Genomic DNA, 15,424 nt, shown 5'->3' with positions numbered 1-15,424 from the left:
TAAATAAATAAATAAATAAATAAATAAATAAATAAATAAATAAAATAAGAATTAACTAAAGCAAAAGGCAGAGATGAAAACCCACAAATACTTTTTTTGGGGTCTTTTTGAGACAGTCTCCCTGTAGCCCCAGCTGGCCTGGAACTATTAGACCAGGCTGGCCTTGAACTCAGAGATCTCCCTATCTCTGCCTCCTAAGTGCTGGGATTAAAGGGTGCCACCAGGCCCAGCTAAAGACACACAAATACTTCTGAATGACAAATAAAGAAACTTAGATAAAAATGACACCCTAACTTGGGTAAAAAGAGTCATATGTGTCAATCCTCTCTAATTTATAATTAAGACAACCTAACTCTTAAAGAGTCATAGGAAAATAAGTCATCAGGAAAACTCTGAAAAATAAGATTACAGAAAAAGACAAGTCTGACAAGATTAAAGCATTCCTAGGGACTGGGGAGATGGCTCTGTGGGTAACAGTGCTTGCTGTGCAGGTATGAGGACCTAAGTTCAGATCTTCTCACCTAAGTAAAAAGCTAGGCAAGTGGGGAGTGGTGGTGTATGCCTTTAATCCCAGCACTCAGGAGGCAGAGGCAGGCAGATCTCTGTGAGTTCCAAGCCAGCCTGGTCTACATATAGAGTTCCAGGCCACCTGGGGCTAAGGGCAGAGACCATGACTCAAAAAGACCAAAAGGGAAAAAAAAAGGCAAACAACCCCTCAAGACTTTAAAGCAAATGACAATTTAAGGAAAAAAAATTGCAATTACTATTACTGACTTTTAAAAAAGCAAATCTCAGGGCTGAGGGCTAGCCCTTATCTAGAACATGCAAGGCCTTGGATTCAAACCCCAGCACAACAGAAGAAAAAACAAATTATTGGGGAAAAGTATGTGTAGACATGTATTATACATATGTTTATATATAAAAATAAAAGGATCTCTTTGGATCAATTATTGTGTCTAAAATGGACACAGGATATGATAAAAATTCAAGATGACAGGTGATTCCAATGTAAAGAAAAGTTTGGGAAAACGCTCAGCTAGTTTTCATCTGTTCATATGATGGCAACGCTTACTGGTGATGACATAGAGAAAAACTGGTAATGAAACAACAGCTACGTACACTTGCCCTTCTGAGATCTATTTTTGTTGTTGGGAATTCTGAGACCCTCAGAAAGGATCAAATAAACAATGTCCTTAGGAGGTTTTATCTGTATTTCTGTTCCTGTCTAAAACCATGGATCATTAAAAAATTTAAAACCTCTTCATCTTTTCTTGGTTCCTTCTATGGAAGGAATAAAGAACTCATTTTACATATATTCAACAACTGATAAAGACATGACTCAGATGCTTTGTTGCTGGTAGGGGTTGAGACAGCAACCCTATGTAGGCCTTGGTCTTGAACTCATTGTAGAGCACAGGCTAGCCTCCAACTCATGATTCTACTGCCTCAGCCTTCCAAGTGCTGGAATTACAGACTTGTACCCACACGGCTAAATGCTTTTCTATTAAGCAGATCATATTTAGTTAACCCACCTTCCAAATGCTGCTTACCAAGTAAAACACCCAGTTGTACATTAAGATAAAAATAACTGCTTTTTTTTTTTTTTTTGGTCTTTTTGAGACAGGGTCTCCCTGTAGCCCCAGCTGACCTGGAATTAGCTATGTAGACCAGGTTGGCCTTGAACTCACAGAGATCCACCTGCCTCTGCCTCCGAAGTGCTGGGATTAAAGGCGTGTGCCACCATGCCCAGCAAAATAACTGCTTTTTTAAAGCAAAGTTTAAGCCAGCAAGATAGTACAGCACATAAGGGAACCTACTGCCTAGTCTAACAAACTGAGTTCAAGTCCCCCAGAACCTACATGGTACACGGAGAGAACCAACTTCTACAAGTTGTCTTCTAGTCTACACACATGTGCCATGGCATATGCCCACACAATCAATCAATAAATAAATACCAAAAAAACCCCACCTAGTTTAAGTAAAGTTCGTGGACTGAGGCTATAGCTCAGTGGTAGAGCGCTTGTCTAGTATTCATGAGGCACTAGGTTCAATCCCCAGCACCACCAAAAAACAAAGTTTATTTCTAATGCAATTCTTTAAGTTGAAACTAAGTCTTTTATAAATAAAATTTTCATTTTTTCAAAAGTGTATGAGTGTTTTGCCTGCAAAAATGTAAGTGCACCACGTGTGTGCCCACAAAGGCCAGAAGAGGGTGTTGGATCCCCTGGAACTGGAGTTACAGATGGTTGTTAGCCATCATGTGGGTGCTGGGAACTGAACCCAGGTCCTCCGGAAGAATAGAAAGTCTTCTTAACTGCTGTGTCATCTCTCCAGCCCCTTACTTGTATTCTATAGCATTGACAGACCTGTTCAAGAACTCTCAGAACACTCTCAGAAAAGGTAGTCAATAGGACCCCTCTCCATTCCTCCCAGGACCTAGACAAAAAGGAAAAAGGACAAAGAGGAAGAAGAAAAAAATCAGAAGAAAAGACTAAACTTTTATAAAGCCAATAAACTCATTCAAAGTAAAATTTGATGACAGGCCAAATTCCTTCTAATTTTATTCTAGAAAAAGTTGAAAAAAAAAAAAAACAAGATGATCTGTAATCTCCAGTCCACTGGCTTTAACAGGGAAAGCTTGTGATCACCAACAACGTTCAAGGTATTTTCAAAATAGCTTTGTAGTGATTACTTATACAGCATGTTCACTTTATAAGTCATGATCCTTATGGTTTGTACACTTTTCTTAATGTTACACTCCAATTAACATACTTAAAACAGATATAGGCCGGGCATGGTGGGTTCTGCCTCTCAGGGGCCAGAGGCAGGCTGATCTCTGTGAGTTTGAGGCCAGCCTGGTCTACATAGCAAGTTCCAGGCCATCTGGAACTACCGGGAGACCCCATCTCAAAAAGACAAAAAAAAAAAAAAAAAAAAAAAAAAAAAAAAACACTCCACAGATATACCAAGGACAGCCTGGGCCACATAATGAGTTCTAGGCTGGCCTGTGAACTACTTTGAGACCCTGTCTCAAAAGGGGGAGGGAAAAAGGAAGGGGAAAGAGGAAAGAGAGAGGGAGGGATGGAGGCAGGGAAGGAAAGGGAGAGAGAATATGAATTTGTCCAGGGAAGAATCCCTGAAAGATTCTACTAAGTATGTATCAGATATAGTCTCTCTTTTTCTTTTTTTGGTCTTTTTGAGACAAGGTCTCCCTGTAGCTCCAGCTGGCCTGGAACTTTGCTATGTAGACCAGGCTGGCCTTTAACTCACAGAGATCTGCCTGCCTGCCTCTACCTCTAGAGTGGTGGGATTAAAGGCATACGCCACCACACCAGCCTCAGATACAGTCTCAAAAGGGTTTCATGGTTTGACCTAGCTTACCAATAGTCTTAATCATAGTCCTTCTGTTTTAAACTGTGAATATGTTGATAATGTCATATATTTTAACATAATATTTACTCTATTTATACTATGAAAAATTGTACAAATGACAACCGCAAAAACAAGGAAATAAATGGACAACATAGATGCCTGGGGCTCACAATTGTGCACTATTACAGCTGCTTCACTAACCATATTAAGGAAATGAAATAGAGCCTAGAGTTCATACAACCATTTCCTAACCTTGGTATCCATTTTTATATAGTAATGTCAGCTGGGTACACATTCAGAATAGCACAGCTTGCTTGCTTGCTTCCTTTCTTTCTTTAGATAGGATCTAGCTATATAGCCCAGGCTAACCTAAAAAACTCAATTTTCCTGCCTCAGCCTCCCAAGTACTAGAATTACAGGTGTGCCACTCCACCTACTAGGACTAGCATTATCTACACTGACACACAGCATGACAATGGATACAGAGATAGGCTGCATGCCAGGGTGGCTTTGCCTTGAGTTCTCATTGTGGCCTTCCCATAAAGCTGTATGATTTGGGGCAGTACATAACTATCTGAGCAGAAGTCTAACATGAGAGGATAGATCATCAAAGCGGTAGCTAAACAGAATTTCAGGTTCTCTTTAGGTTTGAAAAAACTCAAGGACTATTTTAAAAGGCAGCCCAGAGTAGGGCGTGGTGGTGCACACCTTTGATCCTAGCACCTGGGAGGCAGAGGCAAGTGGATCTCTGTGAGTTCAAGGCCAGCCTGGTCTACAAAGTGAGTTCCAAGCTAGCTGGGGCTACAGGGAGACCGTCTCAAAAAGACCAAAAAAAAAAAAAATAATTAAAAATACTAGAAACAGAATGCAATGCACACTGAAGGCTACAACTGGCCAAAATGTAGATAATAAAAGATGGCAGAGTGAGTGTCCCTGGATAGGACTCCTATATTAAACCTCAGCCACCCAGGGCTCAGGGACCATTTCAGAAGAGGTGACAGAAAGATTGTAAGAGTCAGGGCTGATGCATAAGGAAACAGAGTCTTCCAGGCCTCTAGGAACTTGCTCATATAAACTTACAGCAATGGTGACAAGCATGCACAAGACCCATGCAAACTCAATCAGACAAAAACCCAGTATAGAACTGGGGAAACGGGCAGCAGGCCCCAACCTTAGCAGAGGAACTACTGGTGGCTGATCACTGCTGGGTGAGGGGGAGTTGATCTTCTTTAAGGGAGTGACTCTAGATAGGCTGAGTAGATTCCAGTGGATGAACGCGCACTGGACATCTGGGTATACAAATCTGACTTGATAGGCCTTAACATATGTGACAGAATGCATGAAATCTGGTGGGGGAGCCTATGGGGGATAAGGGAGGGGGTCTAAATATTAAGATATAGTGTATGAAATGCACAAAAATTCAATTAAAAATATATACTGAGGGAAAAAAATTACTAGGAAGAAAAATGCACCTGTAGTGAATACATGGGACTTTTTTCTTTTTCATTATTCCCTAAACAATACAGTATAAGAACTAATTATGGGAGTTGGTGGCTAAGTTTGTTGACAATGTTGGCTGTGGAATCTGTGACTTGACAAAGATCAAAGTCATGGCAGGTCCAGAAACTGATGGCCAATTCCAGTTCACTAGTATTAAAAAATATTTCAACTCTTATACTCTCACTGGCAGAATGAATTGTGTACTGGCCATATATGGAGGTATTGCTTTGTTATATTTCAAGTTAAGGCCTAAAAAATCTCCAGCTGTGAAAGCAACAGAAATGGATTCTGAAATGTCCAACCTCATCTGTTGAGTCCAATGCCTGGAGAAGTTAATGTCAACTCATCGTGTAATACTCAATTTGTACAATAAATTATGAACCTGGAAAAAAAAGAACTAATTATATAGTACTGGGCATTATAAGTAATCTAGAGATAATTCCAAGTATTTAGGAGGATATGTATAAGTTACATGCAAACACTATACCATTTTATATAGAGGGTTTGAGCACCTATGAATTTTGGAATCCAAGAGGGTCTGAAATCAATCTTCCATGGATATTGAAGCCCAAATACACTCATTAACTGTGCACACCCCTCCACACCTAGTATGCATTCAATATATAATGACTACACCAAAGTCAAATTTTCCCTCACACTCTGATCTTAATGGTTCTGAATGAGTCATCTCCACATACACTGATGAGTTAAACACAATCCCAAATATTTCTATTGAAAACTCATATTCTATGTTTTCTTGTAGTGTTGGGAATCCAAGCTAGGGCTGTGAGTTTGCTAGACAATCTCACAGACATCCCCCTGCCTCTGCCTCCTGAGTGCCAGTATTAAAAGTAGGCACTACCTCCGGGCATGGTGGCACACACCTTTAATCCCAGCACTAGGGAGGCAGAGGCAGGCGGATCTCTGTAAGTTCAAGGCCAGCCTGGTCTACATAGTGAGTTCCAGGACAGTTGGGGCTACAGGGAGCTCCAAGGGGATCCAACAACTCTGGTCTTTGTAGTAACTTAACTCATATGCATATAAACCACAGAGAGACATACACACATACTACATAATTAAGAGTAATAAAAATAAAAAATTTTTAAAATGAGAAAGTGCCAAGCGTGGTGGTACACGCCTATTAATCCCAGCACTTGGGAGGCAGAGGCAGGAGGATCTCTGTGAGTTTAAGGCCCTGGGGGTCTACATAGTGAATTCCAGGACAGCTGGGGCTACAGGGAGACCCTGTAAAAAAAAAAAAAAAAAAAAAAAAAAAAAAAAGCAGGCACTACCGTGTCCAACTTCACCACACCACCACACGTTTTTCACACTCATCTATATACACCTCTAGACGTTTAATAATTAACTCAACAAATATCTGCTGGGCTCCTACACAGCCACCACAAGTAATTTTTACAATAAGATAAAGTAGAAAAAGATCATATTTTAAAAGGTAAATAAATTTGCTAAACTACACAATAGGTAGACACTGGTACCAAAGGGAAGGAAAGGGCAATGCAGGAATAGCCCCTACCCGGGCCTCAAGTAGTAGACAATTTAGTGAGCAGGGAGGGAGTAGATAGGCTCTTTCTCCCTATGTTGGTCCTGTACTTCACAAAGGAGCTTCCTTTCCAATAGTTTTCATTACATCACTGTATGGCCAATAACTTGATGGTTTCCCACTTTTTAGTCAATCAAGTCAAACTTCCCAGCCTAAAACAAGAAGAGTATTCAAAACCTTCCATGAGCCAGGTGTATGTATGGCAGCACTCTGGAGGGGAAGGAGAATCTCAAGTTCAAAGCTAGCCTGAGCTACACAGAGAGAACCTAACTCAAAAAAACAAAACAAAAAAAGTTCCATGATTTGGTAGCATACTATATAGAAATTGGGAAGACAAGCTTTGTAACTAGAGTGCCTGAACTCAAATTCTTTATCAATTATTACCTATACTACTTGGTTGGTCTGTAAAAAGGTATTTAAAAACAGAGGTTTCTTTACTAAGTTATAAGGATCAAATAAAATACTACTTGTGCAATGCTCAGCATCTATTTAACAAATAATAAGCATGCAAAAAATGTGAGCTACTTATCCTTTTTTAGTTTTATCTATTACTGTTGCTGCCATTCAATCTCCATTTCAAGCCTTATCTCCAAAAACACTATATAACAACTCTTTTTCCAGGCAAACTCGACCTTTATTTACTAATGTACATGCATGTGTGTGTGGTGTATATATATGTATATATGCATGTGGAGATAAGAAGACATCTTTGTGGAGTCAGTTCTCTCCCTCTACCTTTCGGTGTGTTCTGGGGATTGAACTCAGATCATCACACTTGTATCATCAGGTGGCAAGTACCGACCCCTGCTAAGTGATCTCACTAGCCCCAAACTGGACTCTTAATTATCTCCTTAACACCAACCACTCTAGTCATGCTTTCATCGATTGGGAAAATAGTGTGTCATCTCCAAGTATTGAGATTCTAACATTCTTTCAGCTCCATACTGTGATATTTTAGCTCCATAATACATTACAGACATTCATCATAAACTGTGTTAGATTCATCTTGGAATACTGTAGAGTTATAGTCAGTTTGTGGTGTACATGGTAGGGCTTATTAAATGTTCAAAGAACAAATTCCTGTTTCCTCTTTCATGGAACTGTTCTCTAACAGCAGTCCCATATCAGAAGTACAAAGACATCTAATGCAATATTTCAAAAAGTTGGCCAACAAGTGTTCTATCACCAATGTGCTGAGTTCTACTATAATACAATCCCCCAAACATAGTAGATGCTTAAATACCAAGGGAGCTGAACTGAATTTTACCTCATCTTATAAATTCAATACAACTGAAATTTCATTCGTTATGTTCAAGTATGGCCCCACATTAGAAATATATTTTAGTATTTGGTTGCCCACAGACTCATGTTAATTTTTGGCCATTTTGACCTTATCCTATATGGTATTTATTGGTTTAAGAGAGACAATATTCAAAACTTTAATAACATTAACATTAAAAAAAAATAAGGTGGGGCTGGAGAGATGGCTCAGTGGTTAAGAACACTGACTGTTCTTGCAGAAGACCTGGGTTTTTAGAAGCCAGAGTTCGGTTGGCTAGCAGCTAACAACTGTCCGTAACTCCAGTTCCAGGGGACCTGACAGGCCTCTTCTGTCCTCCGTGGGCATTGCATGACACAGGTGCACTTATCTACATGCAGGCATAACACTCATACACATAAAATAAAAATAATAAGTAAAATTTTTTTTAAAAAAAAAGGTTTGTAGAGCTGGCACAGCCATTAAAGGCTCAAACTCACGAGCAAAAAAATCAAATGTCTGTAGAGCCATAAAAGTAAGCAAAAGAGTACTGCAGACCATGGAGAGCTAGAAAACACATTCTGAAAGTATCACTAATTATTGCTATAAAAGAACACAAACTCAGTATTGTCAGATCTTCTAAATTTCCAAGACAAGTCAGAAATTCAGAAGTTTATATAAATTATTTTTAACTATTTTATTATTTAATGTGTATGCATGTATTGTCTGCATGTGTGTAAGTTCACCTGTGTCATGCAATGCCCGTGAAGTCAGAAGAGGGTGTTAGGTTCCCATGTAACTGGAGTTATGGATGATTGTTAGCTGCCATGTGGGTGCTGGGAATCGAACCTGGGTCCTCTGCAAGAGCAGCCAGTGCTCTTAACTGCTTAGCCATCTCTCCAGCCCAAGTTTGTGTAAATTTTTAAGACATTAAAAAATACTGTATGGGGGCTGGAGAGATGGCTCACCGGTTAAGAGCACTGACTGCTCTTGCAGAGGACCTGGGTTCGATTCCCAGCAGCCACATGGCAGCTACGAAGCATGCTTAACTCCAGTTCCAGGGGAATCCGATGCCCTCTTCTGATCTCCGCGGCATTGCACGACATGGTGCACTCACATACATGCAGGCAATACACTCATATACATAATATTTTTTAAAAGTACTGTATGAGGCTGGGCACTACACTCCATGCCTTTAATCCCAGCACTTGGGAGGCAGAGGCAAGCAGATTTCTGTAAGATTGAGGCCAGCCTGGTCTATATATCGAATGCCAGGACAGCTGGGGTTACAGGGAGACCCTGCCTCAAAAAGACAAAAAACTGTATGAGCCAAACAAAATAGCTATACAGGTCAAAATCAACCATAGGTTGTCAGTTTGCATCCTTTGCAAAAATGAATAGTCCTATTCCAGTAGAGAGTTAAGGCAGCCCTAAAACTAAGCAAACATCTTACAAACATCTCAGCTTAGCCCTCAACCATTCTGATTTAACCTGAAAGCCAAATTAATGTGACAATTCAGCTAAGTACAGTGAGCCCCTATTCTGTGCCAGGTGCTGGGGACTGAGAAAGGAGCAGTAGTTCTAAATAGCAGCTAACATTCAATGAGCATGTTGTAGGTGCAGGCACTGTTCTACATGTAACATGAATTACTTTAATCCCTTCAACAACTCTATTAGGTAAGTATTATTATCTTTATTTTAAAGACTAGGAAGCTAAGGCATCAGAGTTATATAAATTTGTCCCAGGTTACACAATTAGCAAGCAGCAGAACTAAAATTAGGATCTAGGATTCTATCGAAAAGCTTAAAATTTGGCTAGTGTGGTGGTGGTGCACGCCTTCAATCCCAGCACTTGGGGCCAGAGGCAGGCAATCAATGTCTGTGAGTTCAAGGCCAGCCTAGCCTACATAAAGAGTTCCAGGCCAGCTGGGGCTTACAGGTAGATCCTATCTCGAAACAGGGAGACCCTGTCTCAAAAAAAAAAAAAAAAAAAAAAAAAAAAAGCTTACATTTTGAGGGGCTCAGTGGTTAAGAGCACTGACTGCTCTTGTAGAGGACCCTGGTTTAATTCCCAGCACAACATGACGGCTAACGACCATCCATAACACCAGTTCAAGGAGCTCTGACGTCCTCTTCTGACCTCCTTGGGTATTACATGATGCTAGTACATTTACATACATGCAGGCACTACACTCACACACATAAAATAATAAATAATATTTTATTTATTATTTTATGTGTATAATAATATTTTATTTATTTTATGTGTATGAGTGTAGTGCCTGCATGTATGTAAGTGCACCCATGTCATGCAATGCCTGCAGAGGACAGATGAGGCTGTTGGATCCCCTGGAACCAGAGTTATGGACAGTTGTTAGCTGCCATGTGAGTGCTGGGAATCAAACCCAGGTCTTTGTCAGAAGTCAGTGTTCTTAACCACTGAGCCATCTCTCCAGCCCCCTAAATAATATTTTTTTAAAAAGATTACAATTTGAAACAGAGCCCCATTTGATGTATGGTTGGGGATCACCAATAATACATAGGTGAAAAAAAACACCTTACTTCATCCCACACACAATCAACTCCAGATGGATCAGAGATCTAAACATTAAAGGCAAACAGAAGAGATTCTAGAATATATGTAACAACTTCAAATTGGGGGAAGAAAAAGATTGATAAAATTGACATTAAAATTCTGAACTTCTAACAACCTTAAATAGATTTATTTCAGTTTATTTTTTTAATTTATTTTTGCAATGATGAGGATCAAACCCAAAGGGCTGAGCTTGTTAGTTTTAAGTACTCTGTCATTGAGCTCAACCCTCAGATTTTTAAAATAAGCAACAGACTGGGAAATGGCATCTGTAATACATATAAATAAGGGTTAGTAACCAGAATATGTAAAAGAACACTTTGAAAAAAAAATCCATTAGAAAAACAGATACTCTAACAGAACAAGCCCCAGCTTGGTCTAAGTTTTGTAAATCTGGGACTATCACAGCTAAACACTCAGCAGACTCAGAATGGTCTCTGAATATAGAGAAATATTCAGGAGTCTGTGTCAGGTTGCAGGTACACAGAGTGTGGAGGATCCAGCCAGAAGGGCAGAGGCAAGATGGTTATTCTCCACAGTATAGAAATTGGATGGCAAAGCAGAGGTTGAACATCTAACAAGCAGAAAGTAGACCAAGGATTAGCAAATGTTTTACAAAAAGGTATTTTAAACTTCTTGAGTTAATATAAATTCTGACACCAGGCGTGGTGGCACACACTTTTGATCCCAGCACTCAGAAGGCAGAAGCAGGTGGATCTTGTGAGTTCAAGGCCAGCCAGCCTGGTCTACATACTTTCAGGCCAGCTGGGGCTACAGGGAGACCCTGTCTCAAAAAAGGGGGAAAATATATATATATATATTTTTATATATATATATAAATTGTCATAACTGTTCGCTTGTTATTGGTAACAAAAAAGCAGCCACAGACACTATGTGCATGAGTGTTCCTGTATGCCAATGAAACTTTACAAAATTGATACAACTGACTATATTAAAATTCTGAAATTCTAACAGCGTTAAACAGATTTATTAGGTGGTTGACAAGGTTTGACCCTTGAACTTTAGTTTATAGAGGAAGCTGTGATTTTCCTACACTCTTGGAATACTTTCTGCATCTTACCCTGCCTTTCACATCTACTGACATCTCTGATTTTTTTTAAATTTTATTATTTTTATTTTTTCTGTGTATGCATGTATTGCCTGCATGTAGGCAAGTGCACTCATGTTGTGCAATGCCTGAGGAGGTCAGAAGAGGCTGTCGGATCCCCTGGGACTGGAGTTACGGACAGTTGTTAGCTGCCATGTAGGTGCTGGGGTTCGAACCCAGGTCTTCTGCAAGAACAACCAGTGTTCTTAACTACTGAGCCATCTCTCCAGCCCGATTCTTCTTTTTTTAAAAAAAAAAAATATTTTAGGGGGCTGAAGAGATGGCTCAGCAGTTAAGAACACTGACTGTTCTTGCAGAAGACCGGGTTCAAACCCCAGCACCCACATGGCAGCTAACAACTGTACATAACTCCAGTCCCAGGGGATCCAACAGCCTTTTCTGTCTTCCGAGGGCACTGCATGACATGGGTGCACTTACTTACATGTGTATGCATGTATTGCCTACAAGTAGGTAAGTGCACCCGTGTTGTGCAACGTCCATGGAAAACACAAGAGGCTGTCAGATCCCCTGGAACTGGAGTTACGAACATTTGTTAGCTGCCATGTGGGTGCTGGGATTCGAACCTGGTTCTTCTGCAAGAACAGTCAGTGTTCTTAACCGCTGAGCCATCTCTCCAGCCTCCAACATCTGATTCTTCCAAGTAAAAACTATACTACATTTAACAGCTTTTGCAATGGTTTCCCCCAAAAAACCTCTCCTTTATTATCTGTGACAATTTTCCCTTCATCTTCATTTCACTTAAAAAAATGTATTTGACAGCCACCATCCCAAACTAGAAATCTTTAAAAAGAAAAAAAGAAAAAAAAAATTCCTCCTCCCTTCCTTCCCCCTCACAGTGTTGATTATCAACACCTGGAATTTCTAACGGACACTTCAGTGTCCCACAGACTAAATATTTAGGACCTCATTATTTCTCCCCTTCTCTTCAGTCTATCTTCCATATCTCAAAAGAGCATTCATTTGGGCCCAGGAGTTGGCTCAGTCAGTAAGGTGCTTGCCTTCCAAGCAAAGGACCAGAGATCCATCCCGGGAATCTATGTCAAAAAAAAAAAAAAAAAAAAAGCAAAGCATGGTGGCACATGCACTGGGACGGCAGAGAGGCAGAACTCTGAACTTGCCAGCCAGCCAATCAGCCAACCTAGCCTACTTGGCAAATTCCAAGCCATCAAGAGAGTACATAAAGTACTAAGTAAGTACATAAAGGCCAAGGTGGATGGTGCCTGAGGAAATCTAGCTCCTACATACATACCCATACATGTGCATGCACACACATGCACACAAAGAGCATTCATCTCCTAAAAATTAAACCTTATCATATGCTCCTTCTCAGAAATCTTTATTTGCTCCCTCTCACCTGAGGATTCAGGCCTGAAGTCCTTAGTGAAGAACTTAGTCTCATCTCTGCCCACACTTCACATTCATACTGTGCTCCAGCCATAGTCAAGTACATTCAATTACACTGACTGGTAAGCTTTTCTCTCCAGCTAGTAAACAAAGAATAGAGAGGGGCTGGAGAGATGGCTCAGCAGTTAAGAGCACTCCATGCTCTTGCAGAGGACTCAGGTGTGGTCCCTAGCACCCACACGGCAGCCCACAACCGAAACTCCAGTTTTAGGGGATCTGACACGTTCTTCTGGCCTCTGTGGGTACCAGGCATGTATATGGTAGATATACATACATGCAAGCAAAACACTCATATACATAAAATAAAAATAAATTTGGGGGGGTTCTCTATAGCCCCATTGCTATGTAGACTAAGCTGACCTCAATTTCACAGAAATTCACCTACCTCTGTCACCTGAGTGCTGGGAATAAAGGCATATACCATCACACCCAGTAAAACAGAAAAATCTCAAGAACAGAGAATAAAATATCAATTTTAAAAAAAAGTAGAAAAAGCAACCTCTGGCCTCCACATGCATGTGCACATACATACCTGGACAATTACATACACCACGAACACATACCCACACAATTTAAAAGCATGTGTCTACCAGTACTACAGTGGTTGTCTAGAATGAGCAAGTTTGATCCCTAGCACCACATGTACAAAAAGAATATGAGCATGTGTACACATACATATCAGTATACATAATTTTTAATATTTGGTAACCATTTTGATATAATTGGTTTTCACTGTAACCCAATGTACTCTATTTTACACCACTAACAACACTGAGAGGTCCATATGCTTCACTAGCTACCACAGGGGCCATGGTACATGTAAGGTCAAACTTCTCTGAATTAGGAAGACGCAGAACGAATATATTACTGTACATACATATGGTGTTGAAAATCTTAATTTCTAAATGATTTTTGTTAAAAGTCCCTCCTCTTATCCCATTTTTGTGATGGAAATCAGAACTAGGACCATATGTTATGCTAAGCGGACACTGTACCACTGAGCTACATCATCAGCCCCTGAAAATCCTTTCTTTTTTTGAGACAGAGCCTTACTCTGTAGCCCAGGCTAGCCTCAAACTTGCAGCAGTCTCCTGCATCAGCCACCCAAGTATTGAGATTATAGTTATGATCCACCAAACCCAGCTTTTAGGTCCTTTTTTATTGTTTAGGGATCTGAATGTATTATAGTCATTCCTCGGTATCCATGGAAGATTGTTTTCAGGACCACTAGGATACCAAAAAGCTTTGGGTGCTTTCAAGTCCCTTATATAAAGTGGTATAGTACTTGCATATCCCCTATACTTATCTGTAATACCTAATGATGCAATGTTATGGAAACAGTTGTTAAACTGATTTAGGAAATAATGTTGAGGAAAAAAAGCTGTGAATGTTTAGCACAGATGCAATTTTTAAAAAATGTTTTCAATCTGTTCCTGGTTGAAGCCACTGATGCAAAACTCAATTCTCTGTCATGACAGAACTTCAAGTATAGTGAACACGTTGGAGAGGAGATCCTAGATCTCTATCATCTCATCGCTCATTTTTTTCTTTTAGGCTTTTTGTGTTCTTTCGCTGTGCAATACATGTCTAGAAGAAGAGGGGCATCTTTTAAAACTCTAGAAAGAGGTTCTTTCTGGAAGATACTTTTTTTTTCCATCAACAGAAATAAACTAGGTACTATCCAATAATTAGTTACCTGTACTTTTTGTATCCCCTCCCCAGCCTTCGTCGTACTGACAAATTTGTTAAAACAAATATTAATAGTTCTCTAATATATGCTGTTTGACATAGAAAATTCCTTTAAGGCAGTGTGTTAATGGGGAAGCAGCAGGCCATATGCAGAAAGCCCTCCTTGGGAAATCAACTACCTATCTACAATCATCTCTAAAGTCACTGTTGTTTTTACACATTCAACCTTCTTCACCACTCTTAACTGTTTTCAGTAAGACTTTTCTGATGACCTCCCCAGATGACCCCAGCTCTAAAGCAGTGGGCTGTCCCCTTCCTGGAAAGACACCTTGGGTCACCGCCCCCAAACAGTCGGGTCCCTCCTTTTAAAGACAACTCGAGATGATCAAGGTTCTCCCTTCTGCCCACCCGTTCAATTCTCTGTACCTTCTGCAGGCCAGCTCTGACATCTAACGCCCCCCACCCTCTCTTTTCTCAAACGCTTCCCTTTTCCTGTTGCTAGTCCCAAAACGGAGAAGTTCCTGGGGGCTCATGGGTCCTGAGACCCTTGGGAGTCCTAGAGCTTCGCCATGCAGCGCCAGGACCATTCCCACCTGATTCGTGTGTTTGTACCCTCATTTCTCAAAAAATCACCTCCCCTTCACGCAAACAACTACTCCAGCCCTGACAGTCCGAACTTGGCCCCCACGCCGCTTCTCCCACCGCCGGGGGCGGTGGGCTCGGGGTTGAAGCTCTACCCATGGCCTACCCCAACTCCTCGGCGCACAGACCTCACTCTGGGTCCCGTTCGCTCCGGGGCCCCTCCGCGCCCCCACGTCCGGCCGCAGAGGCTTCCCCGGGCCCCGGAGCGCCAGCCCGTGCAGCCCCGGGCCGCCCGGCACTCCCCCAGCGCCCCGGGCCCGCGCCCCGCACCCTCCC

General features: G+C 40.9%; 1 protein-coding gene and 1 pseudogene across 5 annotated transcripts in view; one reads left to right on the top strand and one right to left on the bottom strand.

Moving 5' to 3' along the window:
- The window catches only part of Ncoa6 (nuclear receptor coactivator 6), an 87,756-nt gene extending 85,321 nt beyond the window's left edge, over positions 1-2,435 (bottom strand). For 2 of the 5 annotated variants that reach the window (XM_017801885.2, XM_008847883.3), the window contains exon 1: positions 2,367-2,435. The gene's annotated coding sequence lies outside the window, so the exon portion shown is untranslated. The remainder of the gene's footprint in view (positions 1-2,366) is intronic. The other 3 variants (XM_008847882.3, XM_029570828.1, XM_017801886.2) reach the window with 2 other exon arrangements.
- A 2,547-nt stretch (positions 2,436-4,982) lies between these two features.
- On the top strand, positions 4,983-5,186 carry LOC103745874 (annotated as a pseudogene).
- Positions 5,187-15,424: the final 10,238 nt, after the last annotated feature.

The sequence above is a fragment of the Nannospalax galili genome, unplaced genomic scaffold, assembly GCF_000622305.1.
Source record: "Nannospalax galili isolate Female #2095 unplaced genomic scaffold, S.galili_v1.0 scaffold724, whole genome shotgun sequence".
Taxonomy (NCBI): Eukaryota; Metazoa; Chordata; class Mammalia; order Rodentia; family Spalacidae; genus Nannospalax; species Nannospalax galili.
The sequence above is the reverse complement of the archived record's forward strand: the minus strand, read 5'-3'. Positions and strand labels throughout refer to the sequence as shown.